This window comes from Gopherus evgoodei, chromosome 6, assembly GCF_007399415.2.
Source record: "Gopherus evgoodei ecotype Sinaloan lineage chromosome 6, rGopEvg1_v1.p, whole genome shotgun sequence".
In the NCBI taxonomy this organism is placed as follows: Eukaryota; Metazoa; Chordata; order Testudines; family Testudinidae; genus Gopherus; species Gopherus evgoodei.
Genome location: NC_044327.1, coordinates 101,245,662 through 101,265,330, shown reverse-complemented (window position 1 = coordinate 101,265,330; position 19,669 = coordinate 101,245,662).

The following is a 19,669-nucleotide window of genomic DNA, read 5'->3' as shown; positions in this document are numbered from 1 at the left end:
CACTGTTTGAAGATTGTCTATTCCATGACTATTTGTTTGCAGCACAGGAAAGCAACCCCTAATAAAATAAAAAATTCTCTTAAAAACCACTCTTCAGCAGGGAATGTTTATAGTCTTTCTCTGTAAACTCATTAAAAAGAGATTTATATTTATATATTTTCCCTCCTCCAAAATATGCTGCTAAGTCGGCATCTTGTCCCCTCCCCCCGCCCCGTCAGCATGCAAATACTGGATCACAAGAGAACAATACAGGACTCTCATTCTACGTTCTATGCACTCTTTACCCTAGCTTTGCCTGAATTGGCCACCAGGAACAAGTGTATTCCCTTGGTGGCATAGAGCTGATGAAATTATCCCTTTGTCACAAGTAAGTAGTTCTCAGCAAGACCATTGAGCTGTTTGAATGTTCTTTAGCTCAGATCTTGCCCACTAAGGGTATGTTTGCACTTCAAGCTGGGGTTATAATACCCAGTTTCAGACATACCTGTGCTAGCTTTGCGCTAGCATGCTAAAAATAGTATAACTTTGGGGTGTTGCAATCAGTGGGAGGGACTAGCCCCCACCCCCATATGTATACATGACTAGTGTCTAGGATGGGTATCTAGTTGGGTAGGCTGGTCAGCCCCTCCTGCTTCTTAAAATGCCATGCCTGCACTCTATTTTTAGCATGCTAACACAGGTATGTTTCCTTGAGCTTGGAATTACATCCCCTTCTTGAAGCAAGGACATGTGCTAAAAACCATCGATTACCAGTTCTACCACGTGGACTCTGTTTTTACCTAGTAGTTATTCTATTGCCGTAGATTTGGCTTTCCCTAGAATATATTATTTATGTTTAGTCTTGATTTTGCATTTTTTGCAATGAATTTTCTGCATGAGATGGAGTTACATTCTACTTTATAACTTGCAGTAGGTATTAAATAGCAGTAAGAGACCAAACCAGCTATTCACCCACATTCTGTGAACTACCAGGAATATATCGTCCCCTGAATACAAATGGCGTTCTGCTAAAACTGAGCCCCAGCTCTGTTCCCTGTAACTTTCTAATTATCTTCCAAGTTTATGGAAATATTAAAATAAAGTTTGTGATTGTTTCCAAGCACAGACAAATACAAAGACGTTGTGCCAGGTGTTACTAAAATTGTTTCATGGGTCATATTATTAATCTTCAAAACTACAGTATGTTATGTAGTACCCTTAAATATAGGTATGTTTTTGTTCTTTTCATTGAACAGAAGTAAAAAAGTTACAGTGAGGGCAAAAGATGGAGGAACTAGTCTGGCCTGTGGGTAACTGACATTAAATTCTCTGCTCTGCCACAGATGTTGTTTGCCCATATGCAAGTTACTTGGGGCCATATTTGAAAGGTATTTTAGAGACCTAAAGATGCCGATAGGGATTTTCAGAAGCACCTTTCTTCATCTTTGGGCACCTAAATATCTTTAAAGATCTGGCCCTTGGTGTCGCTGCCCCTCCAATAGAAATAATAGTACTTCCCTACCTCACATGGGGTTGTGAGCATGCGTACACTAAAGATTATGAAGTGCTCAGATTCAACAGCAATGAGGCATAGAAATACTCAAGATAATACATTGAGTTGTAGCCATGTCAGTCCCAGGATATTAAGCAAGTTGGGTGATGTAATATTTTTTTTTAGACCAATGTCTGTTGGTGAGAGAGACAATCTTTTGAGCTACACAGAGCTCTTCTTCAGGTATTAAGAAATGACCTGAAGGAAGAGCTCTGTGTAATCTCAAAAGTTAACTTAAGTGAATGGGGAAAAACATTGACATGAAACAGGCAGCCAGATTCTGTTGTGCTGTTGTTGATTTAAGGACACTAATTCATAGATTCATAGACTCTAGGACTGGAAGGGACCTCGAGAGGTCATCGAGTCCAGTCCCCTGCCCTCATGGCAGGACCAAATATTGTCTAGACCATCCCTAATAGACATTTATCTAACCTACTCTTAAATATCTCCAGAGATGGAGATTCCACAACTTCCCTAGGCAATTTATTCCAGAGTTTAACTACCCTGACAGTTAGAAACTTTTTCCTAATGTCCAACCTGAATCTCCCTTGCTGCAGTTTAAGCCCATTGCTTCTTGTTCTATCATTGGAGGCTAAGGTGAACAAGTTTTCTCCCTCCTCCTGATGACACCCTTTTAGATACCTGAAAACTGCTGTCATGTCCCCTCCCAGTCTTCTCTTTTCCAAACTAAACAAACCCAATTCTTTCAGCCTTCCTTCATAGGTCATGTTCTCAAGACCTTTAATCATTCTCGTTGCTCTTCTCTGGACCCTCTCCAATTTCTCCACATCTTTCTTAAAATGCGGTGCCCAGAACTGGACACAATACTCCAGCTGAGGCCTGACCAGCGCAGAGTAAAGCAGAAGAATGACTTCTCGTGTCTTGTTTACAACACACCTGTTAATGCATCCCAGAATCACGTTTGCTTTTTTTGCAACAGTATCACACTGTTGACTCATATTAAGCTTGTGGTCTACTATGACCCCTAGATCTTTCTGCCATACTCTTTCCTAGACAGTCTCTTCCCATTCTGTATGTGTGAAACTGATTGTTCCTTCCTAAGTGGAGCACTTTGCATTTATCTTTATTGAACTTCATCCTGTTTACCTCAGACCATTTCTCCAATTTGTCCAGATCATTTTGAATTTTGACCCTGTCCTCCAAAGCAGTTGCAATCCCTCCCAGTTTGGTATTGTCCGCAAACTTAATAAGCGTACTTTCTGTGCCAACATTTAAATCGTTGATGAAGATATTGAACAGAACGGGTCCCAAAACAGACCCCTGCGGAACCCCACTTGTTATACCTTTCCAGCAGGATTGGGAGCCATTAACAACTACTCTCTGAGTACGGTTATCCAGCCAATTATGCACCCACCTTATAGTAGTCCCATCTAAATTGTACTTTCCTAGTTTATCTATAAGAATATCATGCGAGACTGTATCAAATGCCTTACTAAAGTCTAGGTATATCATATCCACTGCTTCTCCCTTATCCACAAGGCTCGTTATCCTATCAAAGAACGCTATCAGATTAGTTTGACACGATTTGTTCTTTACAAATCCATGCTGGCTATTCCCTATCACCTTACCACCTTCCAAGTGTTTGCAGATGATTTCTTTAATTACCTGCTCCATTATCTTCCCTGGCACAGAAGTTAAACTAACTGGTCTGTAGTTTCCTGGGTTGTTTTTATTTCCCTTTTTATAGATGGGCACTATATTTGCCCCCTTCCAGTCTTCTGGAATCTCCCCCGTCTCCCATGATTTCCCAAAGATAATAGCTAGAGGCTCAGATACCTCTTCTATTAACTCCTTGAGTATTCTAGGATGCATTTCATCAGGCCCTGGTGACTTGCAGGCATCTAACTTTTCTAAGTGATTTTTTACTTGCTCTTTTTTTATTTTATCTTCTAAACCTACCCTCTCCCCGTAAGCATTCACTATATTAGACATTCCTTCAGACTTCTCAGTGAAGACCGAAACAAAGAAGTCATTAAGCATCTCTGCCGTTTCCAAGTCTCCCGTTACTATTTCTCCCTCCTCACTGAGCAGTGGGCCTACCCTGTCCTTGGTCTTCCTCTTGCTTCAAATGTATTGATAAAAAGTCTTCTTGTTTCCCTTTATTCCCATAGCTAGTTTGAGTTCATTTTGTGCCTTTGCCTTTCTAATCTTGCCTCTGCATTCCTGTGTTATTTGCCCATATTCATCCTTTGTAATCTGACCTAGTTTCCATTTTTTATATGACGCCTTTTTATTTTGTAGGTCACGCAAGATCTCGTGGTTAAGCCAAGGTGGTCTTTTGCCACATTTTCTATCTTTCCTAACCATCGGAATAGCTTGCTTTTGGGCCCTTAATAGTGTTCCTTTGAAAAACTGCCAACTCTCCTCAGTTTTTTCCCCTCAGTCTTGATTCCCATGGGACCTTACCTATCAGCTCTCTGAGCTTACCAAAATCTGCCTTCCTGAAATCCATTGTCTCTATTCTGCTGTACTCCCTTCTACCCTTCCTTAGAATTGCAAACTCTATGATTTCATGATCACTTTCACCCAAGCTTCCTTCTACTTTCAAATTCTCAACAAGTTCCTCCCTATTTCTTAAAATCAAGTCTAGAACAGCTTCCCCCCTAGTAGCTTTTTCAACTTTCTGAAATAAAAAGTTGTCTGCAATGCAGTCCAGGAACTTATTGGAGAGTCTGTGCCCCGCAGTGTTATTTTCCCATCATATATCTGGATAGTTGAAGTCCCCCATCACCACCAAATCTTGGGCTTTGGATGATTTTGTTAGTTTTTTGAAAAAAGCCTCATCCGCCTCTTCCACCTGATTAGGTGGCCTGTAGTAGACTCCCAGCATGACATCACCCGTGTTTTTTACCCCTTTTAGCCTAACCCAGAGACTCTCAACACTTCCGTCTCCTATGTCCATCTCCACCTCAGTCCAAGTGTGTACATTTTTAATATATAAGGTAACACCTCCTCCCTTTTTCCCCTGTCTATCCTTCCTGAGCAAACTATACCCATCCACACCAACATTCCAGTCGTGTGTATTATCCCACCAAGTTTCAGTATTGCCAACAATGTCATAGTTGTATTTCTTTATTAGCACTTCCAGTTCTTCCTGCTTATTACCCATACTTCTTGCATTTGTATATAGGCATCTAAGATACTGGTTTGATCTTGCCTCCCAGGTTTGCCTTGACCCTCCTTCCTCACTGCCATTATAGCCCGTGCTCTCTCCTGTTTCCAACCCATCTCCCAGGTCTTGTTCCCCACTTACCTGTGGGGTTTGCTCACCTGTCCCCGTCTCCAATCAAAAGCCCATGGTCATGTGCACATCATACGTTGGTGCACCCATAGGGACAAAACATCTCAAACTCAAAATTACTGTACAGATAAGTGATCTCTCCTTCCTGTATCAAACATGCTATATGTGGAATGTCCCAAATCTATCTCTGACCTGCTAGAGATAGTACTAGCTGAGAAAACTGCAATACGTGACTGATTAAGCAATTTGATCATTACATTGTCAGCACTACTTGGTGATTGATTTACACCATAAATTTGGAATTTCCTTGCACTACAGTTTTTCTGTTTCCTTCCTTTTAACTAAGCCAGCTAAAACTGATTTAAATACGTCTAATCTAATCTCTATTAATAGCTGTGAACTTTAAGTGATGTTGTTTATCTTGCTTTTCCTACCATCAGCAAAATGGAGGATGCACACATTATTCTAAGAGATGAGGTGATGGTTTATTCATGTAATTTTTTTCTAAAATATGCTGAAACAGAAGAAATTGACTTATTTTTGTCTGTTTGCAGTACCCAGGAAGATATTGTACAGAGTGTTTAGTTATGTACATTGAATGTTTACTCTGTTTAAAGAAGATATTTTATATGAACTGAAATACATTAACTATTCAGGATTCAGGTCATATCTTTATTCATTGAAAGATTGTAATAATACAGCATTGCGTGTAAAAAAGATAATCAGGTGACAAGTGTTTGGAGCTTAATTGGTACCATTGTACTAAACATTTAGTTTCAAATATTAGTTTGAGCAGTTTGGATGTAGGTAAGCATATTCTCTTTAGAGTATGTGTCATGAATTCCATTGTAGGTGTTCATGTATATAAGATTGGTGTCATTTGCATAGTTGTACACATGGAGGTCGCATGTGAGCCTTGTGTTCTTGTATAAATGGCAGAGCAGCCATGCTCCTCCCTTTGTTCTCTCTTACCGCCCATGGCAGCAGGGCAGAAACTGGTGAGTGTATGACCCACTAGTTCTTAACTTTGGCTAAACCTCACTCTTCAAAAACCTTCCGAACTCTCCAGTTTATTGGTTTATGACAGCCATGAATATCTACCTGTCTGAACTTAATACTGATGATCAGACCCACCACTGTACTTCTCGAGCTGGGTAGTAGGTTGGTTCCCCCCCACCCCCTTTGCTATTCCGGCCGCTGCGCAGGTTTTTTGTTTTTTTTGCTTGGAGTGGCAAAAAAGCTAGAGCTGGCCCTTCATGTAAGAAAAGACCTGGCACCAAAGCAGACTCCCCAGCACTGCTGCTAATACCTCTGGAATGAAATTTACTCCAAACACAGGCAGACATTCCAAGCAGACCTCTATGTAATCCCATAAGAACAAACTACTTACAGCTTTGTGGGAGAAGCACCAAGCCCTGCTCTGTCAAGGGTTGGTGACAAGGAGCAGCCTGAGGCATAGAGGAAGACCTCCTCCTATACAGACCCCAACTCTGGCGATAAACCTTTGGCATCAACACCCAAGCTGAAAATTTATCTCTGGAAGAGATAGGGTGATCTTTGCTACTCAGGCACCTACTGGTACCAAGAGCATCATATACCTTGGCACCAGCCCTAAAGAAGATCTCTTTCCAACCCCCTCAGACTGTGGAGGCAAATGTTCTTACCACCTTTAAACAGAGAACCCTCTCCTCTGAGATTGGTGGATGACACCACAGAAAAGCCTGCTGGCTCTCCGTTACAGCCACTGTCTTGTCAGGAATGGCATGGGACTAGTCAATACTAAGCAAGCCAGCCTTAGCTCATAGATCATTGCCGAGGCTCCCCTATCCAGTTTCTCTCTACTCCCTATCCATCTGCTTTCCCAGTTCTCTTCAGGGATTGTCTCACAAGAGACCATTGCAAACAGAAGTGGCCTTGTTGCTTCATCTAGGAGCCAGGGAAAAGGTGCCTCCTGAATTCAGGGTATTTCTTTATCTCAAAAAAGGAAGGAGATCTTTGTTCTATCCTAGACTTGCGAAGACTAAACAAATGCATCATACCATCTCTGGTTCAGGATGGTAATGCTTGACCCCACTTCGTGAAGTTCAAGACTGGTTTGTGGTTCTCCGCCTCCAGGATGCATACTTCCACATAGCCATCCACCAAGTCTACAAAAAGTACCAAAGATTCACAGTGGGACCTGGCTATTACCAATACAGAGTATTGTTCTTTGGATTCTCCATGGCACCATGAGTATTCACAAAATGCTTGCCCGTGACAGCAGTGCCTTTAAGGAGAAAGGGAATCTATGTCTACCATATATGCATGACTTGCTGGTCAGAGGTAGGTTCCAGAGAGAAACTGCAACAGCCCTAGAATACATCCTTTCCCTTTTCTCCCAAGTAAGACTCCTGTGAACTATATGAAATCTTGTCTTGCATCATCAGACAATGTAAAGCAGAGTTTTATAGGAGTCATGATCAAATTTTCAGTCAGTGAGCGCTTATCTACCAGAGGATAGGTTCTGTAGTCTCCAGTCAATGACACAAGTCCTATTATCAAATCTGACAGCAGCGGTTCATACATATGAGGCTACTAGGCCACATGGCATGCATGTATATGATGCTGCTTGCCAGACTTTTACCTGTCAGCCTTGCAACTTTGGCTGAGGTCAGTGTACTCCGTCCAAGTATCACATGAACGTGAGTACTCCCGGTGTTCTCTGTTGGCTGTTAACCTTATCGGGTAGGTCCTCAGTTGCTCAGCCTCCTGCTAAGTTGCACATAGTCTAAATGCATGAAGGCACCCCTTCCAGGGTGAAGGGTCCAAACGGTCTGTCCCTGAACCCTTGTTGATGTCTTTAGCCCTGTCTCTGGGCTCAGTTCTCAGCCCCTTCTGGGCTAACTGTAAGCCTGTGCCTTCCCTTGTATAGAGCAGTCCCCCAGGGCTTTCTCCCTGGAGACTTGTCCTCAGTGATTCTCTGTCAGCTTTAAATTGTGGCTTTCTTGGGGTTTGGGCCACTTCCCCAGTGACTGATTGGGGGGGCTGGGCCTGCCCACTACTCCAGGTCCCAACGCAGGGACCCTACAAATAGAAGTCCCTTGCTGCTATCTTTAATAGTTGCTGCTGCTGCTGCATTCCCTGGATTGATTCCCACTCTGTCCCATCACCACCTTGGATCCTCTGTCTATTCTCTGTTTGTGCAGGATCTCTCCCAGACCTCCTTGCCTGGAGAGTTTCCTCAGCCTCTAACTTGACTTCTCAGGGTCATGTCTCAGGCCTCTTTACTGTCTGTCCCTTTTTAGTCAGGGTTCTCTCTCACAGGCCTATGTGCCTGGAGAGCTTCACAGTCCTGTCCCTTCTCCCCAGTCTCTTTACCTGTGGAGTTTCACAGTCTTTTAGTCCTGCTTCACCCTTCTGGTCCCAGCCAGAAGCTGATGTGCTCAGCCCCTGAAGCTTCTTTTAACTGAGCCTGCTGCACTCTGGCTGCTTTCCTGCAGCCTTTCTAAGCAGTCCTGGGGGACCCACTCACTGTTCCCTATGTTGGGCACCATGTGGTAGGACTGTGAGGACTCCAGTAAGGGGCCTCAAAGGACCCAATACACTCCATCAGAGCCACATTGATAACTGACTAAGGCATTTTGGCTGCCAGGCATCTTGCAAATGTCCACTTGGCCTACCACCTAGTGCACTGCTCCCAGACATGATATCTCAATACCACACTTGTCTATTGTACCCAAAACCACAGTTATTGACCTGTTGGCTTGGATGTTGAATGATTGAGTCTTATTGACGAGGTTCTTGACAGGCTCAAATGTTCATACAGAGCAGGAAACCATCTACTAAGAAGACCTAACTCCTCCAAATGGAAGCAGTTCTCCATTTGACAGTCCAAGGTAATTTGGACCCAGTTAAATATCCTTGACTATATACTGCACTTGAAACACATTGGACTAACAGTTCTGACAGTCCACCTTGTGGCAATATCTACTTGTCATGCTTCAGTGCAGTCATACTCTGTATTCTCACATCCAACAGTACCAAGATGGCCTCCTACATCCTTACCCAGCTGTCAGAGACCCAACTCCTACATGGGATTGTGACATAGTTATCTTGAAACTCCTGGAGCCTCCATTCAAGCTGTTACTGGATTGTTCAATATGTTGCCTCATCCTTAACGTGATCCTTCTGGTTACCATCACTTCAGTGTGGAGGTCAGTGAGCTCCAAGCCAGATCTCTGTAGAGATCCTTTCACTGGGACGGAGCGGTTCTGAGACTGCATCCTAAGTTCATTTCTAAGGAGGTGTCAGACTTTCATCTCATTCAGCCGATTAACCTACTAGTCTTCTTCCCAAAGCTACACTTGATGCCCGAAGAGAAGCAGCTACGTACTTTGGATGTTTCCCACCCTGCTCTGTTACCCTGATGGGACAGATAGCCTCTTTGTCTTTGTGGCTATATTGAGCTCTTTGAAACACCAAGCCATCTCATCACAGAGAATCTCCAAGATGCGGAGATACATTGCATGATCCGTATCAGCTGGTGAGCATCTTGCTCTGAATGTCAAGGTATTCTCCACCAGGAATCAGGTAGTACCTCCAGCTTGCTTCAGGAACATGCCATTATGTGAGATCTGTAAAATGGCAATGTGGAGCAATCCACTGACTCTTGTGAAACATTTTGCCTTTGACATGGAAGCTAGGTCTGATGCCAAGTTTGGGAAAGCAGTATTTCAATCTGTGTAACCCTTCTGCCAGGTAGAGCTGATAGCAACATGCGCCTGGTTCAATATCCAGGGGTACCTTTTAACAATATGAAACCAAACCAACTCAAGCCTCCACCCAATAATCCGGGAAAACTAAATACCAACCGCTGGGCGCCTCTAAGAGGCAGTACTTCCCCACTCACAAGCAACGAGTTTGCATATAAGAGAGTACTTTTATTCAAAGGAAAAGGGAACCCAACATTAATTTGAGATTAGCAACTATGATTCAAAAGTATGTGACCACAAGCACACTCACCCCACAATATGTTGGGCAATGGCCTTTGCTTTTTAAAAATCACTATTTGGCCCCATCAGGCCTACTCAACTAAAACTGTTTTAAACGACAACTTGGAGACTTGGTTTCTATTCCTAGTTCTACCGTACATTTTTATGCGACATTTGAGGTCTGTCCCTGCTTCTTGGCTTAACTTCTCATTGACTTATCACCACTTAAGTTATATCTACACTATGGGATTATTCCGATTTTACAGAAATTGATTTTGGGCAACTGATTGTATAAAGTCGAGTGCATGCGACCACACTAAGCACATTAATTCGGCGGTATGCGTCCATGTACTAAGGCTAGCGTCGACCTCCGGAGCGTTGCACTGTGGGTAGCTATCCCATAGTTCTTCTTCGAGTGATTGCTCATATCCATTCCAGTTAGGTGTACGCGCTGCGCGTGCACATTCGTCGGAAAACTTTTACCCTAGCAACTCAGTGGGCCGGCAGGTCGCCCCCTAGAGTGGCGCCACCATGGCGCTCCATATATACTCCTGCCGGCCCACCCGCTCCTCAGTTCCTTCTTACCGCCCGTGTCGGTCGTTGGAACAGTGGAGCGCGGCTTAGCTGACCTCCACTTCCCTAGCTACTCGTTTTCTCGTATATAATTATGCAGTTATAACACTTTTATATATATATATTTGTATGGTTATACGTGTTTTCCTTGCTAACATGGTTAGTTTAGTTAGCGGGGTTCAGGAAGTAGCCCCTTCCATGAGCCCAGTGCCGGAGCCATGCATGGCTTACCGGATTTTCAAAAGGGGCCCGGCTTACCAGAAGCCGCGGCTGAAGAGAGATCTACATGACTCCTGTTTGAAGAATCACACTTGACAGATAAGTGCCCCATTTGCAAGGCTTTTAAGCCGAGAACAAAAAGGTGCGGGACTTTCACTTGCCCCTCCACCTTGGGCGCGGAGCGATGTTCAAGCGGCGGGCAGAAGCGCCTCCTCGGCACCGGACCCCGCCGGTACCACCAAGGCCTTCCGGCACCGACCGTCGCCGGCACCGATGTCGACTCGGCACCGTTCCCTTCTTCCGAGGTCGAGAGAGTCTACGATTCCTGCTGGTGCCTGGCGGCTCCCCGGCACGCGCCGTGGTTGAGCCCCCTGCTCCCGCTACTTCCGTGCCACCTGCATCGCAGCCAGAGAGCTCGCCTCAGTTGCGTTATCCGGCCTGCAGAGGCACCGATGACTTCGGCTCCGTCGATTCCAGTCCCCCAGGACCAGGGAATCCGGTGCCTGGCAGCTCCCCGGCTCGCGCCGTGGTAGAGCTTACTGCTCCTGCTGCTTCTGTGCCAGCTGCACCACAGCTAGACAGCTCGTCTAAGATGGCTCGCCCGGCGCCGACGACGTCGGCACCGTCGATCCCGGTCCCACGAGGGCCGTAGAATCCGGTGCCTGACGGCTCCCCGGCACGCGCCGTGGTTGAGCGTATTGCTCCTGCTGCTTCCGTGCCAGCGGCACCGCAGCCAGAGAGCTCGTCTAGTCGGATCGCCAGGCGCTGACACCTACTACGGCACCGATGACGTCGTCACCGTCGATCCCGGTCCCATAAGGGCCGTAGAATCCGGTGCCTGACGGCTCCCCGGCACGCGCCGTGGTTGAGCGTATTGCTTCTGCTGCTTCCGTGCCAGCGGCACCGCAGCCAGAGAGCTCGTCTAGTCGGATCGCCCGGCGCCGACGCCTGCTACGGCACCGATGACGTCGTCACCGTCGATCCCGGTCCCACAAGGGCCGTGGAATCCGGTGCCTGACGGCTCCCCGGCACGCGCCGTGGTTGAGCGTATTGCTCCTGCTGCTTCCGTGCCAGCGGCACCGCAGCCAGAGGGCTCGTCTACGTCGGATCGCCCGGCACCGACACCTGCTGCGGCACCGATGGCGTCGGCACCGTCGATCCCGGTCCCACACGGGCCGTAGAATCCGGTGCCTGACGGCTCCCCGGCACGCGCCGTGGTTGAGCGTTTTGCTCCGGCTGCTTCCGTGCCAACGGCACCGCAGCCTGAGGGCTCGTCTACGTCGGATCGCCCGGCACCGACACCTGCTGCGGCACCGATGGCGTCGGCACCGTCGATCCCGGTCCCACACGGGCCGTAGAATCCGGTGCCTGACGGCTCCCCGGCACGCGCCGTGGTTGAGCGTATTGCTCCGGCTGCTTCCGTGCCAACGGCACCGCAGCCAGAGAGCTCGTCTACGTCGGATCGCCCGGCACCGACACCTGCTGCGGCACCGATGACGTCGGCACCGTCGATCCCGGTCCCGCAAGGGCCATAGTATCCGGTGCCTGACGGCTCCCCGGCACGCGCCGTGGTCGAGCTACTTCTCCGGCTGCTTCCGTGCCCACGGCACCGCGGCCAGAGGGCTAGTCTAAGTCGGATCGCCCGGCACCGACACCTGCTTCGGCACCGTCGATCCCGGTCCCGCAAGGGCCGTAGAATCCGGTGCCCGACGGCTCCCCGGCACGCGCCGTGGTTGAGCGTATTACTCCCGCTGCTTCAGTGCTGACGGCACCCCAGCCAGACGGCTTATCTAACTCGGTTCTCACGGCACCGGCACCTACCGAAGCTCTGATGACCTCGGTACCGTGGATCCCGGCCCCACGAGGGCCGTCGAATCCGGTGCCTGACAGCTCCCCAGTACGCACTGTGGTTGAGCCTGCTGTTCCCTGCGCGCCGGAGATGTTACCAACGGCGAGGGCTCTCAGTGCCATGACGGAGTCAGTGCTGCCTGACCCGGGCACCGCCGGTACGGGTAATACAGTCTCTTCAAGGGACTTTCCCCTGTCAGTACAGCAGAGCGGCACCGTCTATGATCACGGTCCCGCAGACGCTCCAAGTCCTGTCGGCACGCCGGACACCACTGGCAGTCCCGGTACTGTTTTCCTCGGTACTGGTCACACTCACTGCACCGGTCGGTATCCCGTTCGCCGACCCGCTATCGGCACCGTTCCGACATCTGGCACCGGGGCAGGTACCTTGACTCCTGTAGCTCTTCTCCGAGCCTCGAGATCTCGGTCGACCTCCCGACACCGTTCTGGTTGCGGGTCTGGATCTCGTTCCAGGTACCGATACGCCTCCCGATGCCGGTCCCCGGTGCCGAGTTGGGCAAGGTCCGAGTGAGTCAGGGACTCGGCCCGTGCCCTCTTTTAGTACCTCCATGGCCGTCCGGACACGCATCCGTGTCACCCCATATGCGCGGATTTTATGCTCAGGACCACGATCCTGATATCATGGCCAGCGGGCGCCAGCCCCGAAGCGGAAAGAGCCTTGGCGAATGCAAGGTGTACTCTGCAGGGGCCCTGCACCTCTGGGTAGCGAAGCAACAAGCCTTGCTTAGCTGCGATAATTATAGCACCTGGGTGGAGGAGTTTCTCCCTCGAACCTCCCACCTAGAGTCCGCTGCCGTCTTGGAGGACGGGGGAAAGAATTTACCCTTTGTTGGTAAAGGCATCTTCGCGGCAGAGACAGCCCCAGACTGCGAAGCCTGCTGGACAATAGGGTCCTAATGCGTCTCAGCATGTATACGCCTGCGACCAAACGCAGGCCTTTATGGCCCCAGCCGCCATACTCCGTGCCTAGCCAGAGGCAGAACTCTGGAAAACGGCAAGGCCAAGGTGGTCGCAGACAAACGTCAGGCCCCCTAAAAAGCCAAAGTCGAGGTCCCTCGCAATTACCACTGGGACCAAAGACGGACCTTCCAAGGTTCACCGGAGGGCGGTGTACCAGTCGCAGGACGGGATCCTGATCCCGCTTTCTCCTGGCATGGCCCCAGTTACTTTTAGGTCGCTGGGTCCTGCGCACGATGGAGCATAGGTACCACCTTAAAATTGCTCCAGCCCTGTCCCCCTTCAGCGGACGAAAGGGGCTAGGGGTTTTACTCCCGTTATGCCCTAGTCCCCCACTCGACCACAGGTCAGACCTTCCTGGTCCTGCATGGACTCAACCGGTTTGGGATAAGGTTGAAGTTCTGCATGGTATCCCTGGGAACCATTATTCCATCCTTGCCTCCGGGGGGCTACTATGCCGCCCTGGATAGGAAGGACGCGTACTTTTGCAATGCCATCTTCCCTCCGCATGGGAGATGCCTCCGCTTTATAGCCAGCGGTGAATACTCCCGGTTTACGGCCATAGTCGCCGCCTACCGTAGCTATGTCGGATATGCGTTTTTCCGTATTGGGACGATTCGCTTATCCGAGGAGACTCTGACACACAAACCACTCAGCCCGTGGGCATCGTCACGGTCTTATTCACAGATCAAGGCCTGATGATTACTAATAGAGCAATCCGCTCTGGTTCCCACGCAGAGGTTGGGCTTCCTAGGGGCTATCTTGGTCTCCTACCTAGCCGGAGCCTGCTTATCGCAACTGCGGTTTTAGGCGATGGCATCAATCATCTGAGGTCTGAAGGCTTTCCCAACGACCTCAGCTCGTTCTTGTCTCAGTCTCCTGGGTCCATGGTTGCCCGCAAGTTTGTAACCAAACGCGCCAAGCTCCGCCTCCGTCCTCTCCAAGTCCGGCCCACCTCGGCGTACCGCTTGGACAGGGAGCCAATGGTCATGGTAGTCACCGTTCCCTCGAACGCCTTAGGCTCCCTAGAGTGGTGGCTAACTCCCTCCTTGGTGTGGACAGGATGCGGTTTCATCCGCCCCAGCCCTCACTGCCCCTGACGGCGGACGCATCATCTCTCTGCTCGAGTGCTCATGGTCACCTCCGAGCTTAAGGCCTTCGGTCTTCTAGGGAGCTGGCATTCCTCATTAATGCCCCAAGAATGAGAGTAGTCCGCCTGGCATGCCAGGGGTTCCATCGGCAGCTGCGAGGCCGTTGTATCTCGGTGTTTACAGCCAACACAATGGCCAGGTGCTTCATAAGCATTCAGGGGGGACATAGTCCTCCCCCCTTTTTTGTCAGGAGGCCATCCATTTCCGGGTCTTTTGCATGGCCCACTCGATGGAGCTGGCGACGTCCTTTCTCCCAGGCGTTCGGAACGTCTTATCTCTTTGACTCAGCAGGTCTTTCCTGTCTTACGAGTCATCACTCTGCCCCATGTGAGGCGTCCCGCTTTCCGGAAGTGGAAATGGTTCCTCGCACAGACCTGTTCGCTCACCGCGAGTGCAGGAAATGCCAGATGTTCTGCTCCTTCCAAGGTCTCTCCTCGGAATCGATCTTGGTCGCATTCCTGATGCCGGGGAACGGCCAACTGCATTATGCCTTCCCGTTGTTCCCACTGGTTCGTTACGTCCTGCTCAAATTCCGCAGGGGCGGAGCGTGCATCATCATCATGATCACTCCAGAGTGGTCCAGGCAGCACTGACATACCACGTTGCTCGGCCTGTCAGCCCAGACCTCATCACTCAGGGCAATGACAGGCTTCGTCACTTGGACCTGCAGCCTCTTCGTCTCACGTACCTGAGTCGGGGTGACAGGCAGCCTTCCGCCTGGTCAACGTACCGAGCCAGGTGGAAGCGTTTCCTTTACAGCTGCAGTACGCTCGATCTTGCTCCTGCTGAGGTCTCGATCCCCTCTATTTGGCCTGCCTCTGGCCTTCAGCGGCAGGATCTGGCGGTATCATCGCTGAGGATACTCTCAGCAGCCATCCCTACCTTCCAGCAGGCTAAGATGGACGTTCAGTGTCCCACTATGGGTTCGAGGTCCCTCAAGGGCTTGGAGCGCTTGCACCCTCGGGTGCGCCGCCCAGCCCCGCCCTGGGGCCTCAACCTAGTCTTGGCCAGACGGGTCTCTGAGATCAGAGCTCTTACGAAGGTTCCACAAAGACAAGGTGCAGTTATGACCGCACCCGGCTTTCCTCCCTAAGGTGTTTTGGCCTTTTATGTTACCCACAGCTCAACGCAATGGGCATAACCGTTGCACTCCTTGGACATCTGTGGAGTGCTCGCATTAGTTGTGCTGACAGAATCATTTCCTAAGGTGCCCCAGCTCTGCCCCGGTAGCGGGCCAAAGGGAGGGCTTGCTTGTTTTCCTCTCAGAGGATCTCATCTTGGGTGATGGCGGACATCCCCACTTGTTATGATTTGGCTCATATTTCCCCAAGCCACATCACCGTGCATTCTACCAGGGCTCAGGCTTCATCTGCCGCCTTGCTGGCTCGTGTTTCTACCCACGAGACCTGTCGCGAAGCTCCATTGGTCCTCGGTCCTTACCTTTGCTTCGCAGTATGCCCTGGTTCAAGAGAGGCTGTAGCCTCTGGCTCGGCAGTTTTATTCTGCCACATTTCACTCCGACCCCACCGCCTTTGTAAGGCTTGGGATTCACCTAACTGGAATGGATATGAGCAATCACTCGAAGAAGAAAAGACGGTTACTCACCTTTGTAACTGTTGTTCTTCGAGATGTGTTGCTCATATCCATTCCACACCCGCCCTCCTTCCCCACTGTCGGAGTAGCCGGCAAGAAGGAACTGAGGAGCGGGTGGGCCGGCAGGAGTATATATGGAGCGCCATGGTGGCGCCACTCTAGGGGGCGACCTGCCGGCCCACTGAGTTGCTAGGGTAAAAGTTTTCCGACGAATGTGCACGCGCGGCGCGTACACCTAACTGGAATGGATATGAGCAACACATCTCGAAGAACAACAGTTACAAAGGTGAGTAACCGTCTTTTCCTGCAGTCTCCCCCACCCACTGGAATTCTGGGTTGAGATCACAATGCCTGATGGGGCAAAAAACATTGTCACTGGTGGTTCTGGGTACAGCCTCACCCCTCCCTCCATGAAAGCAATGGCAGACAACCATTTCACACCTTTTTTCCTGGGTGAACTGTGCAGATGCCATACCATGGCAAGCATGGAGCCCGCTCAGCTCAAGACAGCAGTCATGAACGTTGTAAACACCTCATGCATTATCGTGCAGTCTATGCTGAACCAGGACCTTAAAAACCAGAGGAGGAGGCAGTGGCTATGGCAGCGCAGCAATGAGTGATGAGGACATGGACATAGAATTCTCTCAAACCATGGGCCCTGGCACTTTGGAGATCATGCTGTTTAATGAGGCAGGTTCTAGCCGTGGAACGCCGATTCTGGGCCTGGGAAACAAGCACAGACTGGTGGGACCACATAGTGTTGCAGGTGTGGGACGATTCCCAGTGGCTGCAAACTTTCGCATACTTAAGGGCCAGAATACCAAGATGAGAGCAGCCATCACAATTGAGAAGCGAATGGCGATAACCCTGTGGAAGCTTGCAATGCCAGACAGCTACCAGTCAGTCATGAATCAATTTGGAGTGGGCAAATCTACTGTGGGGGCTGCTGTGATGCAAGTAGCCAAAGCAATCACTGAGCTGCTGCTACCAAAGGTGGTGACTCTGGGAAATGTGCATGTCCTAGTGGATGGCTTTGCTGCAGTGGGATTCCCTAACTGATGGGGTGATAGATGGAACCCATATCCCTATCTTGGCACCAGAGCACCAGGGCAGCCAGTACATGAACCGCAAGGGGTACTTTTCAATGGTGCGGCAAGCACTGGTGGATCATAGGGGACGTTTCATCAACATCCACGTGAGATGGCCGGGAAAGGTTCATGATGATCACATCTTCAGGAACACTAAACTGTTTAAACGGCTGCAGCAGGGGGTTTACTTCCCAGGCCAGAAAATAACAGTTGGGGATGTTCTAATGCCTATAGTTATCCTTGGGGACCCAGCCTACCCCTTAATGCCATGGCTCATGAAGCCATACACAGGCAGCCTGGACAGTAGTCAGGAGCTGTTCAACTAAAGACTGAGCAAGTGCAGAATGGTGGTAGAATGTGCATTTGGACATTTAAAGGGACGCCGGCGCAGATTACTGACTCGCTCAGACCTCAGCCAAACCAATATCCTCGTTGTTACTGCTTGCTGTGTGCTCCACAGTGTCTGTGAGAGTAAGGGGGAGACGTTTATGGTGGGGTGGGAGGCTGAGGCAAGTCACCTGGCCGCTGATTATGTGCAGTCAGACACCAGGGTGGTTAGAAGAGCACAGCAGGGCACGCTGCGCATCAGAGAAGCTTTGAAAACCAGTTTCATGACTGGCCAGGCTGCGGTGTGAAAGTTGTTTGTTTCTCCTTGATGAAAACCTGCCCCCCCCGATTGACTCATTCCCTGTAAGCCACCCACTCTCCCCCTTCGATCACAGCTTGCTTTCTAAGGAAATAAAGTCACTATCCTTTAAAAATCACGTATTCTTTATTAATTAATTATAAAAAGAGGGAGAGAACTGACAAGGTAGCCCGGATAGGGTTTGGGAGGAGGATAGGAAGGAAGGAAAAGGCCACTTCAAAAGTTCAAAATAATGACAGCCTTTTGCTTGGGCTGTCTACTGGGCTGAAGTGGGCAGGTGCACAGAACCTCCCCCCGCATTCTTACATGTCTGGGTGAGGAGGCTATGGAACTTGGGGAGGAGGGAAGGCAGTTATACAGGGGCTGCGGTGGCACTCTGTGATCCTGCTGCTGTTCCTGAAGCTCCACCAGATGCCGGAGTATCAGTTTGATTATGCAGCAGCCCTAGCGTTGCATCATGCCTCCTCTGATCTTCCTGCCGCCACCTCTCATCTCGAGCATCCCTCATGTCCTCATGTTGGTCCCTCATGTCCTCACGTTCACTGGCATCTTTCCTGTACTTTGATACTGCATCTTCAACTCATTCAGATGAGCTCTTTCATTGCGGGTTGAGTCCATGATTTCAGAGAACATTTCGTGTCACAACCTTTTTTTCCGCCGCCGTATCTGAGAGAGCCTTCGGGACGGAGGAGGGAGACTTGAAAAATTTGCAGCTGGAGGGAGGGGAAAAAAAGGGAAAGAAGTATTTAAAAAGATACATTTTACAGAACAATGCTTATAGCCTTTCACGGTGAGCAACACTATTCACATTACATAGCACATGTGATTTCAGTACAAGGTTGCATTTTGCATCTTAATATTGAGTGCCTGCGGCTTTGGTGTTAGAGATCACAGACGCAGGTCCGGGCAACAGAATTTGGCTTGCATGTGGCCATGGTAAGCCATTGTCTTTTGGCTTCTGCAGCCTTCATAAAAGTAGTGCCCTTCTTTCCCACATACCAAGCAAAGCCTCTTGAGTGCTGTGGTTTTCCTGTTAACATGCAGCAGCAGAAACTAAACTAACCCCCCTCACCATCCAATTCTCTGGGATGATCGCTTTACCCCTCCCACCACCATGTGGCTGGTATCAGAGAAGATCCCTGCTAGCCAAACGCGTAAAGCTCAGTGCCAATTTCCCCTTCCCTCCCCCCGGCTTGGCTAACTGCAGGGAAGGATTTCTTTTCAGCCACAGGCAAACAGCCCAGTAGTAATGGCCATCTCTGTCTTCTTAATTAAATTCCCATATTTCAACCAGGTTACCATGAACGATATCACTCTCCTGAGGATAACATAGCAAGATAAAGAACAGATGTTGCTTGAATGCCAGCAAACACCGGGACCATACGCTGCCAGGCTTTGTCATGCAATGATACCAGATTACTTGCTACTAGCATGGGGTGGTCAAGTGTCTTACCATGGAGGACGGAATAAGGCAGCACTGCCCAGAAACCTTCTGGAAAGGCTTTTGGAGTACCTCCAGGAGAGCTTCATGGAGATGTCCCTGGAGGATTTCCGCTCCATCCCCAGACACATTAACAGACTTCTCCAGTAGCTGTACTGGCTGCGAATGCATCCCAAATCCTCAGGGCAATTTAATCATTAAAAAAAGCTTGCTTTTAAACCATGTTTTATATTTGCAAAGGTACACTCACCAGAGGTCTCTTCCATGGCTTCATGGTCTGGGATAATGCCTTGGGAGGGTACTTCAGTCAGGCTCAGAAAAGATCCTGCCCGTTGGGGAGAACGGAGTGCTATGTGCTGTCTGCAAGCT